The sequence below is a fragment of the Ranitomeya imitator genome, chromosome 1, assembly GCF_032444005.1.
Source record: "Ranitomeya imitator isolate aRanImi1 chromosome 1, aRanImi1.pri, whole genome shotgun sequence".
NCBI lineage: Eukaryota > Metazoa > Chordata > Amphibia > Anura > Dendrobatidae > Ranitomeya > Ranitomeya imitator.
In genome coordinates, this window is record NC_091282.1 from 396,217,936 (window position 1) to 396,236,224 (window position 18,289).

An 18,289-nucleotide genomic window follows, 5' to 3' on the forward strand; every position below is an offset into this window, starting at 1 on the left:
AAACGCATGGAACGGATGTGTGACTGAACGTATCCGGCGACTGAATCCGTTTTTTATACATTGAGCATGCCCAGAAGCTTTGTTTTTGTTTCTGGCATGGAATCTCTCTCTCTCACCCATGCGCAGTACAGAGAGCCGGATCCAGCTAAAAAACGGATCCAGTGCATCAGTTTTTCACAATTTACACCGGATCCATTTTTTTTGCAAATTTGCCGGATTTAGCCTGAAACCAAAAACCGGATGTGTGAAAGCAGCCTTAGTCTGCTTTCGCACATCAGTTTTTTGCCATTGAGTCACAATCCCTCGAATGTTGAAAAAAACGGATCCGTCGCAGAGTTTTTTTTCACTGAATCCGACTAGCTAATCCAGCTATTGGATCCTAAAAAAATCAGAGCATGCTCAGATTAAAAAAAAAGTAATCCATCACCGGATTCCGTCATTTGACGGATCCAGTGCCATAGGCTTCCATTCTAGCAAACGACGGATGTCGACGGATGCGTTGCAGTCCGTTTTTTCGACGGACACAAAAAACGTTACTATGTCCGTTTTCTCCGGCTGCCGGATAAACAATTTTCGACGGATCCGGCGAACGACAGATGAAACGTGGGGCCATCCGTGGCAATCCGTCGCCAATACAAGTCTATGAGAAAAAACAGATCCGGAGGCAACATTCGCCGGATTTTTATTTTTGAAAATTCGCCGTATTGAGACTGACAGCAAAGAACTGATGTGTGAAAGGGGCCTAAAAGTTTTTAGTATATATCCCAAGTCATGAATGTTTTAATAAATAGGTCAAAGGAGACTCAAATCTGTCCTCAAATTTTCCCTTTGAATGTTGTATGTTAAAGTGGTTTTCCAATGAACAAAGCTAATTTTAATTACGGTAAATATGAAAAAAGTAATAAATAAAAGATCTATTTAATTGAACAAATAAAAGTCAGACATTACTTTTCAACCATGCTTCCACAGAATTTAAAAAAAAATAAAACTCATGAACTAGGCCTGGACAGAAATGATGGTACCTCCGAAAACAATTGAAAATAATGTGATAAAAGGGACATGTTAAATCAAGGTGTGTCCACTAACAAACATCACAGGTGTCTACAATCTTAGAATCAGTGAGTAGACCTGTATATAGGGCTATCCACAAAAAAGGAGAGAAAAAAAAAAAAGGTGATGGCACCACTTTGCAGCAAAGTCTGATAATCACATATGTGGCACACATGCGTCAACTATACCATTGACCCGTAGAAGCGCTGTTGAGCGCGAAACGGCCGTCGTCAGCACTGGCTCACACACTTCATCTCTTCTCCTGATCATGATGTTTTAAAACGTTGAAATAAAGCAACATTTTTAAGGATCGGTGAGTGCTATCCGTTTTTTCTGCATAGGGAGACATGGTGTGTATCACACTCAACATGGACCAGATGAAGCAAAGGAAAGAGTTGTCTCAGGAGATTAGAAAGAAAACTGTAGACAAACATGTTAAAGGTAAAAGTTATAAGACCATCTCCAAGCAGCTTGATGTTCCTGTGACTACAGTTGCACATATTATTCAGAAATTTAAGATCCATGGGACTGCAGCCAACCTCCCTGGACGTGGCCGCAGGAGGAAAATTGGTAACAAATTAAAGAGACGGATAATACAAATTGTAACAAAAGAGCCCAAAAAACTTCTAAAACAGATTAAAGGCGAACTTCAAGCTCAAGGAACATCAGTGTCAGATCGCACCATCCGTCGTTGTATGAGCCAAAGTGGACTTCATGGGAGACTAATAAGGAGGACACCATTGTTGAAAAAACAATCATAAAAAAGCCAGACTGGAATTTACCAAACTACATATTGACAAGCCACAAAGCTTCTGGGAGAATGTCTTATGGACAGATGAGACAAAAATGCAACTTTTTGGCAAGACATCAGCTTTATGCTCACAGATGGAAAAATGAAGCATATCAAGAAAAGAACACTGTCCCTACTGTGAAACATGGGGGAGGCTCTGTTATGTTCTGGGGCTGCTTTCAAAAACTGTGTGGAAAAATCCGCACATGAATCCGCAGTGTGTGCACATAGCCTAAACCCTTCATGTGCTTCCCAGGAACTGAAGCAATGTGGAAGGAAAAAAAAATGAACATTTTTCACAAAAAAAATGTACTTTAGACCCAAATTTTTGTATTTTCACAAGGGTTAACAGGAGAAAATGGACCCCAAAATTTGTTGTACAATTTCTCCTGAATACGCCGATACCCTATTTTTGAAGGAAATCTACTGTTTGGGCACACAGCAGAGATTGGAAGGGAAGGAGCGCCATTTGACTTCTTGAATGTAAAATTTGCTGGAATAAGTAGCGGATGCCATGTCACGTTTGGAGAGCCCCTGATGTGCCTGAACAGTGGAAACCCCCCACAAGTGACCCCATTTTGGGTGCCACACCCCTCAAGGATTTTATCCGGGGGTATAGTGAGCCTTTTGAACCCACAGGTACCACACAGAATTTGATAACATTATGTCATTATATTGAATATGTCATCATTAGTGTTGAGCGCAAGTGCTTGCTAATCCGGTTTACATTTTGTGCTCCATTATTCATCGAATACCGACATGCTCGAGTCCCTGCCCTGCATGTTTTGCAGCTGTTAAGACACCCCCCAAAAAAAACTGGGGATCCGTGATAATCTGTGCATACCAGAGCACCTGATGCAAACTCGAGTAGCGAGAACTTGCGCTCAACACTAGCTGTCTTAGCGTCAGGTTTTTTTTTTTCACTTTTGGAAAAGAAAAAAATTCTAACCCCAACCCGAACTGCAAAGAATGGAACACTAACCCTAACCCCCAACTGCAACGAATGAAGATGATTTTTTTTTATCATAATTTTTATCTAACTAAGGCAGTGACAAAGGGGGATTTACTCTTTTTTTATTTTGATCACTGTGATAGGGTCTAATCACAGTGATCAAATAGAACCAATAGGAAAAATGTCCTATTGTTGACCGGTACCGGAAGATCTCAGCGGGCGCACTGCGCATGCCATTTTTTTTCCAGGAAGAGGACACTGGACAATATCAGAAGTGCCCAGGGATGGCAGAGGTACCGGGGTATCTCGGGGGCCATCGTTTCTCTCTCCTCTGAGGGAATAAATACCCTTAGGCCGGGGTCACACTTGCGAGTGCAATGCAAAAAACTTGCACGAGTCTCTCGCAACAATACCTGGCACTCTGGACGGAGCGTGCGGCTGCATGTATTTTTAAGATTATTTCAACACAGAAACTTTTTTTTTTTTTTTTTTAGCATATCCAATTGAAGAAATTATTATCCCAAAATCTATTGATTAAAATGTACTTTGTGGGAAAACCCCTATAAGTTTTTTTTTTTTTTTACAGCCTCGATGTGGCCCAGGGAGCTTTTATAAAATTGTGTTACAGACATTTATCATGAATATATTCCTTCGCTCAAGTCAAAAGTAATGTTTCTCATGGAGAATGTGATAAGAACAATGCTTTTAGTTAAGGTACCGTCACATTAAGCGACGCTGCAGCGATATAGACAACGATGCCAATCGCTGCAGCGTCGCTGTTTAGTCTTTGTGTGGTCGTTGGAGAGCTGTCACACAGACAGCTCTCCAGCGACCAACGATGCCGAAGTCCCCGGGTAACCAGGGTAAACATCGAGTTACTAAGCGCAGGGCCGCGCTTAGTAACCCGATGTTTACCCTGGTTACCATTGTAAATGTAAAAAAAAGAAAAAAACACTACATACTTACATTCCGGTGTCTGTCGCGTACCCCGGCGTCAGCTTCCCTGCACTGTGTAAGCGCCGGCCATAAAGCAGAGCGGTGACGTCACCGCTGTGCTCTGCTTTACGGCCGGCCGGCGCTGACACAGTGCAGGGAAGCTGACGCCGGGGGACGCGACAGACACCGGAATGTAAGTATGTAGTGTTTTTTTTTTTACATTTACAATGGTAACCAGGGTAAATATCGGGTTACTAAGCACGGCCCTGCACTTAGTAACCTGATGTTTACCCTGGTTACAAGTGAACACATCGCTGGATCGGCGTCACACACGCCGATTCAGCGATGTCAGCGGGTGATCCAGCGACGAAATAAAGTTCTGGCCTTCTAGCTCCGACCAGCGATGTCACAGCAGGATCCTGATCTCTGCTGCGTGTCAAACAACGATATCGCTATCCAGGACGCTGCAACGTCACGGATCGCTATCGTTATCGTTCTAAAGTTGCTCAGTGTGAAGGTACCTTTACTCAGGCTGGTGACTGTGAAGTGCCAGAGTATCAGGCTATGTGCACACGTAGCGGATTAGGCTTAGGAATTTCTGGTGCAGATTCTGCCTCTCCTGGCAGAAAACGCAGCTGCGGATTTGTTGCGTTTTTGCTGCATTTTTTACCCCTGCGGTTTTCTATAATGGAATGGGTACAAAAACGCTGCAGATTCACAAAAAATAAGTGACGTGCTACTTCTTTTAAACCACAGCATTTTTTTTCTCATTGATTTACATTGTACTGTAAATCATTTGCGGATCTGCAGAATTTCTGCACTGCAAAAAACGCTGCGGATCCGCAGAGAATCCACGTGTGCACATAACCTTAATGTCTTTAGTTTCAGTCACAGAAATAAACTTTAAGGGTTCATACAAACGACTGTATTTTAGATCCGAGCGCGATCCAGCAAAACATCGGAACGCACCTGGACCACTGTTATTCTATGTGGCCACGCACATGTCCAAATGTTTCCCTGCACAAAGTCACAAAAAAAAAAAAAAAAAAAAAAAAAAAAAAATCGGACTGCTTGCGAATTACATCCAAGTGCGGTGCTATTTTCAAGGACTGACAGAATGGAGATGAGACATTTTTCCCCCCATCTTCTCCTCATCCAAGAGAGTCAGTGCACACTGTAGAGTGTGATCAGCTAATTGGCTCGATTCTCCCATGACCCTAGCTTTAAAGGAAATTTGACACCCTTTTGAGTTAATATTAGCATACAGGTTGTATAATGCTGAAACTAGTTATACCTGTATGCCTCCTTGATTATGCATTTTTCAATAAAAGTCATCTTTTATATCTTCGATCTTTCCAGGCTATGGGGCGTATGCTGCCCGGAAGATAAGACTGCCTCAGGTCTTCATTATGAAAGCTAAGGCGCTGGACAGTCACTGTAACTTCCGGTCTCTGTGATCTCCAGCGCAGTGAAGATGAATTACCCACAGTGCAGAGGAGCGACGGCAGGCAGAATGCGAAGGCACCGGATCTCCGGCCGCACACATCACGTGAAAGGGACGTCTGAAGAGAAGGGGAGGAGAAGTCTTGCATAATAAAGACTGAAAGCAGTCTTATCTTCAGGGCAGCCTACGCCTCCTACCCTTGTAGATCAAAGCTATAAAAGAGGGCATCATCAAGGATGCATACAGGTATGCTTAATTTTGCCTGTATATAACCTGTATGCATGTATTAATAACTCAAAAAGCTCAAAAGGGTGAGAGATTCCCTTTAAGAGTCCGGCTGGGTGCATGATCCCTTAGGAAGGACATTTGGTGTGAAATTTAAGCATGGATATCTAAACTGAAATTTGCAGCGTTTCTGCATTTAACCCCTTTACCCCCAAGGGTGGTTTGCACGTTAATGACCGGGCCATTTTTTACAATTCTGACCACTGTCCCTTTATGAGGTTATAACTCTGGAACGCTTCAACGGATCCCAGTGATTCTGACACTGTTTTCTCGTGACATATTGTACTTCATGATAGTGGTAACATTTCTTTGATATTACCTGCGTTTATTTGTAAAAAAAAAGGAAATGTGGCGAAAATGTTGAAAATTTCGCAATTTTCCAACTTTGAATTTTTATGCAATTAAATCACAGAGATATGTCACACAAAACACTTAATAAGTAACATTTCCCACATGTCTACTTTACATCAGCACAATTTTGGAACCAACATTTTTTTTGTTAGGGAGTTATAAGGGTTAAAAGTTGACCAGCAATTTCTCATTTTTACAACACCATTTTTTTTTTTAGGGACCACATCTCATTTGAAGTCATTTTGAGGGGTCTATATGATAGAAAATACCCAAGTGTGACACCATTCTAAAAACTGCACCCCTCAAGGTGCTCAAAACCACATTCAAGAAGTTTATTACCCCTTCAGGTGTTTCACAGGAATTTTTGGAATGTTTAAATAAAAATTAACATTTAACTTTTTTTTTCACAAAAAATTTACTTCAGCTCCAATTTGTTTTATTTTACCAAGGGTAACAGGAGAAAATGGACCCCAAAAGTTGTTGTACAATTTGTCCTGAGTACGCTGATACCCTATATGTGGGGGTAAACCACTGTTTGGGCGCATGGGAGAGCTCGGAAGCGAAGGAGCGCCATTTGACTTTTCAATGCAAAATTGACAGGAATTGAGATGGGACGCCATGTTGCGTTTGGAGAGCCACTGATGTGCCTAAACATTGAAACCCCCCACAAGTGACACCATTTTGGAAAGTAGACCCCCTAAGGAACTCATCTAGATGTGTTGTGAGAGCTTTGAACCCCCAAGTGTTTCACTACAGTTTATAACGCAGAGCCGTGCAAATAAAAAATATTTTTTTTTTTCCACAAAAATTATTTTTTAACCCCCAGTTTTGTATTTTTCCAAGGGTGTTATGATTAGGTGGCCTTGGAGCAGCATGAAAACCTTCACTGGAGTAAGTGGTAACTATACTGACCGCAAACCCTAATCTTATCAGTAGCCGTGGGGTGTGCCTAACAAAACCTAGACACCTCGACACAGCCGGAGGACTAAATACCCCTAAAGATGGAAATAGGAAACCTATCTTGCCTCAGAGTAGTCCCCCAAAGGATAGGCAGCCCCCCACAAATAATGACTGTGAGTTGGAGACGAAAAGACACACGCAGACAGAAAACAGGCTTAGCAAAGGAGGCCAATTCTAGCTAAACAGAAAAGGACAGGACAGGATACTAAGCGATCAGCATAAAAATACTACAAAAATATCCACAGCAGAAAATACAAAACTCCACCACCTAACTAAAGATGTGGAGAGTATATCTGCAACTCCAGAGAATCCAACCAGACTGAGAAAAACAACTGACACAGTCTAAGCTGGACAAATAGAAACAAAAGATCAGCACTGAAAATAAGCACACAGCATATGTGCTTCAGAAAAAGAAACAGACACTTATCTTTGCTGAACTGGCAGTTAAGCAGGAGAGGCCAGGCAGAGATCCAATACTTCCAAAGAAACATTGACAACTGGCAAGGGCTAGTGAATCCTGCACACTTAAATATCCCAGTCAGAACAGCAATTAGCAGATACACCTGGCCAGGACTGTGACTCAGAGACAACTGCATTCCCATCTACAACCACTGGAGGGAACCCAAGAGCAGAATTCACAACACAAGGGTAACAGGAGAAATTGGACCCTAAATGTTGTTGTCCAATTTGTCCTGAGTACGCTGATACCCGATATGTGGGGGGGAACCACCATTTGAGCGCATGGCAGAGCTTGGAAGGGAAGGAGCATCATTTGGAATGCAGACTTAGATGGATTGGTCTGCAGGCGTCACGTTGCATTTGCAGAGCCCCTGATGTACCTAAATAGTAGAAACCCCCCACAAGTGACCCCATATTGGAAACTAGACCCCCCAAGGAACTTATCTAGATGTGTTGTGAGAACTTTGAACCCCCAAGTGTTTCACTACAGTTTATAACGCAGAGCCGTGAAAATAAAAAATCCTTTTTTCCCACAAAAATTATTTTTTAGCCCCCAGTTTTGTATTTTCCTAAGAGTAACAGGAGAAATTGGACCCCAAAAGTTGTTGTCCAATTTGTCCTGAGTACGCTGATACCCCATATGTTGGGGTAAACACCTGTTTGGGCACATGGGAGAGCTCGGAAGTTAAGGAGCACTGTTTTACTTTTTCAACGCAGAATTGGCTGGAATTGAGATCGGACGCCATGTCACGTTTGGAGAGCCGCTGATGTGCCTAAACAGTGGAAACCCCCCAATTATAACTTAAACCCTAATCCAAACACACCACTAACCCTAATCCCAAGGGTAACCCTAACCACACCTCTTAGGCTACGTTCACATTTGCGGCTTTGGACGCAGCGGCGTCGCAAAACAACGCACGCGTCATGCTTCCCTATCTTTAACATTGGGGACGCATGTGCGTTCGTTTTCATGCGTTTCGGTGCGTTTTGCGACGCATGCGTCCTTTCGACGCACCTGGCAGTGCGCTGCAAACGCAACATGTTGCATTTTTTCTGCGTCCAAAATTTTTAAAAAACGCTTGCGTCGCACTTGCGTTGTATTTGCGTTGTCGAAGCTTCAAAACCTCCATTGAAGTGTATTGGCAACGCAGAAGACGCAAGTACTTGCGTTGTTGTGCGTTGTAGGACGCACGCGTTCTTTACTTTAAAAAAAAAAATGAAAAGACCCTATATAGTAAAAAAGGGTTGAACGCATGCGTCAAAAATGCACGCGTTCTACTTGCGTCTTTCGTGCGTCGTGCGTTGCGTCCACGACGCTGCGTCCAAAGCCGCAAATGTGAACGTAGCCTAACCCAGACACACCCCTAACCCTAATCCGAACCCTATTCCCAACTGTAAATGTAATCCAAACCCTAACCCTAACTTTAGCCCCAACCATAACTGTAGCCTTAACCCTAGCCCCAACCCTAGCCCTAACCCTAGCCCCAACCCTAACCCTAATGGGAAAATGGAAATAAATTTTTTAATTTTTCCCTAACTAAGGTGGTGATGAAGGGGGGTTTGATTTACTTTTATAGCGGGTTATTTAGCAGATTTTTATGATTGGCAGCCGTCACACACTGAAAGACGCTTTTTATTGCAAAAAATATTTTTTGCGTTACCACATTTCGAGAGCTACAATTTTTCCATATTTGGGTCCACAGAGTCATGTGAGGTCTTGTTTTTGCGGGACGAGTTGACGTTTTTATTGGTAACATTTCCTGGAAAGCTCCCAGGCTCGAGGTCATATGAGGACAACCAGCAGAGGGCGCATCACCGCGAATGAAGGTAACTACAGGTCATTGACCTACATTACCTTCATTCCCCGGGGTTTTACAAGCACGAGCAGCGCTGCATTAGCAGAGCTCCTGCCTGTAAAATATTTTAACCCCTTCAGATGGATTTACATCGTGGGACGTTACAGATCGGAAGGTATGTATATTGTTGGTTTATTATGTTTCCTTTGTTACAGAGCGAGGGTCTTCAGGTGGATTGAGAGAACAATAAAATATTCAAACAAACTGTGTTCATTTCATTAAAATAATTTTTAATAATGTGTGTTTTTTTAACCATTTCATGCTATTGGATTAATAATGGATAGGTGTCAAAATTGACGCTTCTCCATTATTAATCTGGCTTAATGTCACCTTACAATAGCAAAGTGACATTAACCCTTCATTACCCCATATCCCACCGCTACATGGGAATGGGAAGAGAGTGGCCAAATGCCAGAATAGGTGCATCTTCCAGATGTGCCTTTTCTGGGGTGGCTGGAGGCAGATGTTTTTAGCCAGGGGGGGGGGTCAAAAACCGTGGACCCTCATCAGGCTATTAATATCTGCCCTCAGTCACTGGCTTTACTACTCTGGCGGAGAAAATTGCGCGGGAGCCCACGACAATTTTTTCCACCATTTAACCCTTAAATTTAATAGCTAGAGCACCCAAATTTTGCACATACACACTACTAACATTAGTAGTGTGGAATATGCAAACAAAATGGGGATATGAGATGGTTTACTGTATGTAAACCATGTCTCATATGTCGGGTTTAGGAAGGAGATAGCAAAAGCCAGCAATTGAATTACCGGCTTTAAAGCTATCTAGCGCTGTATGAAATATATACATATACACACACATATATGTGTCTCAATGACATATATATATATATATACACACCTATTCTATGTGTACACATTTATTCTACCTATTCTATTGTAAGCTGTCAGTGTGATTTTACTGTACACCGCGCTGAATTGCCGGCTTTTCTCTCTAACACCGCTGCGTATTTCTTGCAAGTCACACTGCTGGTTCGTGTGTAATCCGTATTTTTCTGGCCCCCATAGACTTTCATTGGCGGCTTTTTGCGCAATACGGTGACAAACGCAGCATGCTGCGATTTTCTACGGCCGTAGAAGACCGTATAATACGGATCAGTAAAATACAGCTGATAGGAGCAGGGGCATAGAGAAGCATTGTACCGTATGCAATCCGTATTTTCAGCACCCCTCTAACGTCCGTAAAACACGGTAGTGTGACGCCGGCCTAACACTCTCGCACCCCCTCCAATCTATTCTAAACTCTGCTGCCCGACTAATCCACCTGTCCCCCCGCTATTCCCCGGCCTCTCCCCTCTGTCAATCCCTTCACTGGCTCCCCATTGCCCAGAGACTCCAGTACAAAACCCTAACCATGACATACAAAGCCATCCACAACCTGTCTCCTCCATACATCTGTGACCTCGTCTCCCGGTACTTTCCTACACGCAACCTCCGATCCTCACAAGATCTCCTTCTCTACTCCCCACAATCGTATAAAAGATTTATCTCGCGTATCACCCCTACTCTGGAACCCTCTACTACAACACAACAGACTCCCGCCTACCATCGAAATCTTCAAATAGAACCTGAAGACCTACCTCTTCCGACAAGCCTACAATCTGCAGTAACCACCGATCGACCAAACCGCTGCATGACCAGCTCTATCCTCACCTACTGTATTCTCACCCATCCCTTGTAGATTGTGAGCCCTCGCGGGCAGGGTCCTCACGCCTCCTGTACCAGTTATGACTTGTATTGTTTAAGACTATTGTACTTGTTTTTATAATGTATACCCTTCCTCACATGTAAAGCGCCATGGAATAAATGGCGCTATAACAATAAATAATAATAATAATAATAATATTTGGGTGATGAAATCCGTCTTGTGGTTGTTGTTTAATCTTTAATCTCAGTTTTTAGTTAATGATATGCTCGTGGTCCGGGGCAGCCTGTGGGGGTCTTCATGTGGTGCTCGCTCTGGTTAGGTATTCACCAGTATGGCTTCTGACAGGTCACTGATCCCTCTCTGACCCGCCCACTGGTTTACATAATGAATATCATATATATTTTAAAAAAATAAGATACCCTTCTGCACCATGATTGTATCCATATTGTGCATATCTATAAATTCCTTTAAAAAAAAAAGTTTGAAAATGGAGCCGGCCGTGACTGCGCGGTAGCATCTATCGGTACTATGCAAAGGCAGTACCATCTTGATAGAGAAAAGAAAATTGCCTCTTCCAAGATGGTGCAACCAGGGAAGTAGCATCTATCTGATCGCTGATGGATGGTACTGTGCAGGCGGCTTCATTTTCAAGCCGATTTTTGACCACTTTGGATTTGACATGTGGTTAATCCTAGCCCTAAAAAGGACCTGTCCCCTCTCCTGACATGTCTGGTTTAGTAAATAAAGTGTTGTTTTCTATATCTTTGGGTTGTGCTGTTCTTTTGTTATCACTCATGGAGATCTGTGAATAAATTGACAACTTGGTATTTCTATTTGGAGGTGTATCCCTGCACACCGACACTATCCAATCAGTGTAAATCTTGTAGAAAACTTGGCACTCAGGTAAATGTTGTGAGCAGATTATTTTGTGCAGGCAATGCAAAAACAAAGAAACGTTTGGGTCCTACAAAGACCTTCATCAGACAGATTGCAGTGTGTACAGGGTTACAGGCAGAAACAAACTCTCAGGGTATGCAGCAGTGTGTGGCGTTTTACTGTCCAATCAGTGATGACGGTATCAGACACAGGGACATACACCTACAACAAGTCACACATTTCAGGGAGGAATAACAGAGGATCAGCAAAACATGGAGTTATGAGGAAACATGCCCCAGAATTGTTATTTTCCCAAAATACACACGGGACATAAAACAGATGTGTCAGCAGTCGTGATCAAAGCTCCTTAACTAGATACAGTTCCAAATTAGTACTCATCTAAAAACGCCTGTCACCAATTATGACGTGTGTGTGTGTGTGTGTGTGTGTGTGTGTGTGTGTGTGTGTGTGTGTGTGTGTGTGTGTGTGTGTGTGTGTGTGTGTGTGTGTGTGTGTGTGTGTGTGTGTCATTGGTGAGGATCCGACACCACCACCGATGCGAATAATAAATGATTGGGGCAGGTATCGGACCCCTACTCACCCAATACCATGTCAGGATGATTGGACATACAGTGCAGACCAAAAGTTTGGACACACCTTCTCATTTAAAGATTTTTCTGTATTTTCATGACTATGAAAATTGTACATTCACACTGAAGGCATCAAAACAATGAATTAACACATGTGGAATTATATACTTAACAAAAAAGTATGAAACAACTGAAAATATGTCTTATACTCTAGGTTCTTCAAAGAAGCCACCTTTTGCTTTGATGACTGCTTTGCACACTCTTGGCATTCTCTTGATGAGCTTCAAGAGGTAGTCACCGGGAATGGTCTTCCAACAATCTTGAAGGAGTTCCCAGAGATGCTTAGCACTTGTTGGCCACTTTTTTTTTTTGTTTCACACTTTTTTGTTAAGTATATAATTACACATGTGTTAATTCATAGTTTTGATGCCTTCAGTGTGAATGTACACTTTTCATAGTCATGAAAATACAGAAAAATCTTGAAACGAGAAGGCGTGTCCAAACTTTTGGTCTGTCCTGTATATCAATGACGCATAGTCCTGACAAGTTCGGTGATTAGGGCTCCGATACCCAATCAGCTGTTATTATCTCTGATAGAAAGCATATGTAAGCAATGAATGGCTATCAGATGATTGGCGGGGGCGTCGGAGCCTCAGCAATGTGATGTTGACCGATGACCTAACCTTAGGGCACCAATATTATATGCCCCGAGAACCCCTTTACTGCTGGCATAACAGAAAAAAAGAAGCTTTAAGCACCCATGTTTGGCACACTAATTAGTTGCCAGGCGCCCACTGAGGGTGACACTTCGGAGACGGCTACGAGCCCTTGTGCTAGTCGTACGGTGGGCACCCAGGCAGTTAAGCAATGTGCCGCCCTCGTAGATACTGGACAGTACTAGTTCTGGTCAGGGCCAGCCTATGCCGGGAGGTAGCCCACTCTGCTGCAGCCATTAATCCATTAACCAATTAGCGGCCAGAGCCAGGAAGATCAGCATATAGCGGTGGAATTAGATTGCCACCCCAAGACCCAGGCTGCGCCCAACTTTCCCCAGTGCCCTCACAATGGGCAGCAGGGAGCTTAGTTATCAGCTGGGAGCCCTGTGGCCACACTGGCTCGTTTAAAATGAAGGGAGGGTCGTCAGAACAATGGTCCACAAGCGTGTAACACGTGGAAAGAGTGTCCGCTAGTGTTGTCTGCTATCACACGGTACACGACGCTCGGTACACGGCCCCCTCACACACACACACACGGCCGGCGCTAATTACCTCAGGAGAGAAACCTGTCCAGTCACGTGACTCCGGCGTTATCAGGAGGCGCACAGCGGCCACCTGCAGGGGCAATGCGCCCGGCGCTAACGGCTGAGGCGGCCACACGAGCCTCCTACCTGCTCCGGTACAGGCGGTCCCCGCGGCTGCAGTATGGCGGAGTAGTCACCGGGCGCAGAGCTCATCACCAGCAGCACTGGGGAAGGAGGGGGCTGTCACACGGAGGAGGGGGAGGGAGGTAATGGGAGGAGGGAACGCTCCGCAGTCCTATACTATCCGGCTGGAATGCCGTCCCGCGGGATAGCAGGGCTCATCTATGGAACCACTGCTGGCAATCAAATCCAGCCAGCGCTAACCGGCCCGCAGCAACCAATCAGCTCGCCGCTTCTATCTTCTAATTAGCTGCTGCTAGGTGAGAGCCGAAATCTCATTGGTTGCTATAGGACACATGCTGGTGAATCTTTGCTGATGGGGGTCCTCAGAGCAGGGATCTAGAATCTCCCTATTCATGTCTATGGGGAATCCACCTCGCTGTTCGTTTGAAGAGGCTTTGTAGGTTGCCTGGTGGGGAAATACCAGCCCATGTCACTTCTCTACAGCCCGATCACTACCAAGAAGTCGGCTGCAGTCACACATTTAGTATTTGGTCAGTATTTTACCTCAGTATTTGTAAGCCAAAACCAGGAGTGGGACAATCAGAGGAAAAGTATAATAGAAACATATGCACCACTTCTGTATTTATCACCCACTCCTGGTTTTGGCTTACAAATACTGAGGTAAAATACTGACCAAATACTGAGCGTGTGACGGCAGCCTTAGAAGAGGGGGAAGAAACGAAAAAAAATAAACAAAAAAACCCGCTTTTCCTGCTGCGGTTTCTGCTGCTTTGTCTGCGGTGTGATCACGGCCAGAGGCTGCCGCTCCTTTGTTCTCCGCTTTGTTTCTCTGTTGTTTTGGGAACGGAGAGCTGAAATTCATATGGAAACCAGATCAGCTCCAAGCTGGATCCAGAGGGACTCTGGAGCAGAATTGGGCCAGTTCGGTTCCAGTTTTGTGTCTAGATGGAACCAAAACCTGGTAAAATGGACACAAATCTGACTAGTCCCCGGGCCTCCAGCTTCACTTTGGGTCCTTCTTGTATCGGATCCATTTTCCACACAAATTTCTTAATTGTTTCAAAACCATAAGGGCTTATTCACATGCTGCGTTCTTCCACAGTGAAAACACAGAGTTTTACCGTCCAAGCAAAGTGAATAAGATTTCTGAAATCTCGCGCTGCTTGTTTTCATCGTTGACGTCAGCAGCGTGTCAATTCTTTCTGTCTTTGCAGCATTTTTCATCAATTCAAATGACTGAGCAAAACTAAAAGTAAAAAAAGTATTATTATTTATTGTTAGCGCCATTGATTCCATGGCGCTTTACATGTGAGGAGGGGTATACATAATAAAAACAGGTACAATAATCTTGAACAATACAAGTCACAACTGGTACAGGAGGAGAGAGGACCCTGCCCGCGAGGGCTCACAATCTACAAGGGATGGGTGAGGATACAGTAGGTAGGGTAGAGCTGGTCGTGCAGCGGTTCGGTCAATCAGGTGGTTACTGCAGGTTGTCGGAAGAGGTGGGTCTTCAGGTTCTTTTTGAAGGTTTCGATGGTAGGTGAGAGTCTGATATGTTGTGGTAGAGAGTTCCAGAGTAGGGGGGATGCACGAGAGAAATCTTGTATGCGATTGTGGGAAGAGGAGATAAGAGGGGAGTATAGAAGGAGATCTTGTGAGGATCGGAGGTTGCGTGTAGGTAAGTATCGGGAGACGAGGTCACAGATGTATGGTGGAGACAGGTTGTGGATGGTTAGGCTTTTGTACTGGAGTCTCTGGGCAATGGGGAGCCAGTGAAGGGATTGACAGAGGGGAGAAGCCAGGGATTAGCGGGGGGACAGCTATTTTATGCAGCTTTTTTCCTGCCAACACTGTTTTTGACAGGGCTCTGGAGTCGGAAAGCCAAACCTCCGACTCAGACTCCTCAATTTCAATGACACGGACTCCGAGACTCCACGACTCCGACTCCACAGCCCTGGTTTTTGATGTTGTAAATAAAAAATATGTGCACATACTCTAAGGGTATGTGCACACGTATCTGTGGGGGCTGCGGATTTGATAAATCCGCAGTGCAAAACCGCTGCGGTTTTTCCTGCGGATTTATCGCGGATTCCGCTGCGGGTTTACACCTGCAGTTTTCTATTGGAGCAGGTGTAAACCTGCAGCGGAATGTAAACCGCTGCATTTCCACGCGTTTTTTTCCGCAGCATGTGCACTGCTGATTTCGTTTCCCATAGGTTTACATTATATTGTAAACGCATGGGAAACCACTGCAGATCCGCAGCAAAATCCGCAGCGTGTGCACATACCCTAAAGGTGCTTTTATATTGCGTTGTCTCCCCGTCGGGTCATGAGTCCGAAATCCACCGCCAAACATGGCGGGGCCATAGACTGTAAGGCCACATTCACACCTTCAGTATTTGGTCAGTACTTTACCTCAGTATTTGTAAGAGAAAACCAGGGGTGGAACAACCAGAGGAAAAGTATAATAGAAACACATCACCACTTCTGTATTTATCACCCACTCCTGGTTTTGGCTTACAGATAACTGAGGTAAAATACTGATCGTGTGCACGTGGCCTAATGGTGACGACAGAGCAAACATCTGCTCTGCCGTGTGTCATTTTCTGGAGTGTAGGCCTACAGGAGTCAGATGCTAGGCGCAGTCTACTACTTCTGCGTGTCCTCCTGTGGGCCTGCACTCCCAAAAATTATGCACGGTGAGCACACGTTCTCTCTGCTCTCACCATTACAGTCTATGGCCCCATAAGCGCATGCGGCCGGACCTTGTTTTGGGGGAATTTTGGACGTTTGTCCTGACTGGGACATTGGCTTCTTTCACATTGCGTTGTAATTGGTTGATTTGATGGGGGAGTTGTCACTTTGGGGTAAAATAGGTTTGTTTTTTTTGCCAAAAAATTTTCCTGTCAAATGTTTGTTTAGTCTTTTGGTGCTTGTTTTTGTTCCACGGAAAATTGCTGAAAAAAATGAAAACGATATTCAGTTTCGCTGAATACACATTAGATGCGATAAATCTGCATAGTTCTAAGGGTAAGTTCACGCAGGACTAAAAGGGATCGCGCTAGCGCAGATGCCCGATCTGCGCTAGCGAGAACGGACCCAAAAACGCTGCAGACAGCGTTCGAGGTCCGTCAGAAAATAACGGAAAATCGCTACGGACCCAAAAACGCTGCAGACAGCGTTCGAGGTCCGTCAGAAAATAACGGAAAATCGCTAACGCATGCCAAAAATGGCATGCGTTAGGGATGCGTTACATACATTGGGGTCAATGGGTGCGCTAACGGATCCAATACATTGCGTTAGTGGCGCTATGTAACGGATTCCGACAGCGGACACCCACGAACGCAATGTGAACCTAGCCTAATACAAGTTCCTATGTGGCAACAATACGCTGCGTTCAAAATGCTACAATATCTGATCGTGGGCACGTACCTTTTAGTGTTTTTATTTTAACGGGGGGCAAACGTTCAGAGTGAGAAGGAGTTGTCCTAGTAGTGGACAGCCTCTTAGTTTTTAAAATTAAATTGTTAGACATTAACAACTTTTCTAATGTAATTCAATTAAATATTCCCTGTTGTTTCCTCTGTTCTCTTACTGTATATTTTTTTTTTTACTTGCATTCATTGGTGTTAAGTTTGAGTCTCCCACCCTGCACTAGGTATACTCAAGTGGAACGTGGTCACTACCACTGATGATTCCTTTTCATGGCCTAGGCTTAGTCTCTGCTATACTGAGCGTGCGCTGCTAGTGTGGTCGTCACAGTGGTATTGCTTTCTTCTCGGGGAGAGTGATGCTACATTTGGAGGCAAAGAAGGATAACTGCATCCAGGTACCACAAACATGCAACACTTCACACTCCAGGCCACAAGGGGGAGCTTCTGCTCTTATTTACTAGGTCACTCCCCACATATATATATAACTGGTGGTCTGTAGGGAAAGTCAGTCAGTTCCAGACAGAAGATGGTTGCTGGCTGAGCTCCGCTCAGCTAGTTCCAGACAGCAGTCTGAGGAGGACAGAAGGTCCACGGAGCTGTGCATGCCCTAAGAGCTGCAGCTCCCAGAAAGAGACATTGAAAGCTGAATTGTTTGCAGCGAGCGTGCAGGAGAGGAAGCACAGGAGAGGATACCAGAAGGGGACCAGCCCCAAGCAGGCTGCCTCCTTCTGAGGCGCAGAAATGCCGGTAGTCGGAACACCGAGGTTGTGAGGACCTCCTACGCCTTACATCAAAGACCGGCAGGACAGCTAATTGCATGTTACCTGTCCGCACCTACACCCAGGAGGCATGGTGACACCCATAGAGTCGGGTCATCTAAGGCTACTTTCACTCATCAGGTTTTTGTTTTCAGGCTAAATCCGGCTAATGTTTAAAAAAACGGATCCGACCTAAATTGTGAAAAACTGATGCGCCGGATCCATTTTTTAAGCTGGATCCGGTCCTCTTCAATGCACATGGATTTTTTTGAGAGAGAGACCAGAACGGCAAACCTGCATGATTTGTATGGAAATGCATTGGAAACCGGATCCAGCTGCTGTATTCATGGTCTATGTGCGTTTTTTTCTGCCGGACAAAAAACGTTGCAGTGGACGTTTTCTCCTTCCGCCGGAAACGACTACTTGGACGGATCTGGAAAAAAACGGATGAAACGTCTGGCCATCAGGCACAATCCGTTGCTAATACTACTCTAT

At 44.4% G+C, this 18,289-nt stretch overlaps 1 protein-coding gene across 6 annotated transcripts in view; it reads right to left on the minus strand.

The window, feature by feature from the left end:
- SEMA4D (semaphorin 4D) overlaps positions 1 to 13,850 on the minus strand; it is a 160,823-nt gene extending 146,973 nt beyond the window's left edge. The window contains exon 1 of one of the 6 annotated variants that reach the window (XM_069762237.1): positions 13,484 to 13,788. The gene's annotated coding sequence lies outside the window, so the exon portion shown is untranslated. Of the gene's footprint in view, positions 1 to 13,483 lie in introns of all 6 variants that reach the window. The other 5 variants (XM_069762242.1, XM_069762250.1, XM_069762230.1 and 2 more) reach the window with 5 other exon arrangements.
- Positions 13,851 to 18,289: the final 4,439 nt, after the last annotated feature.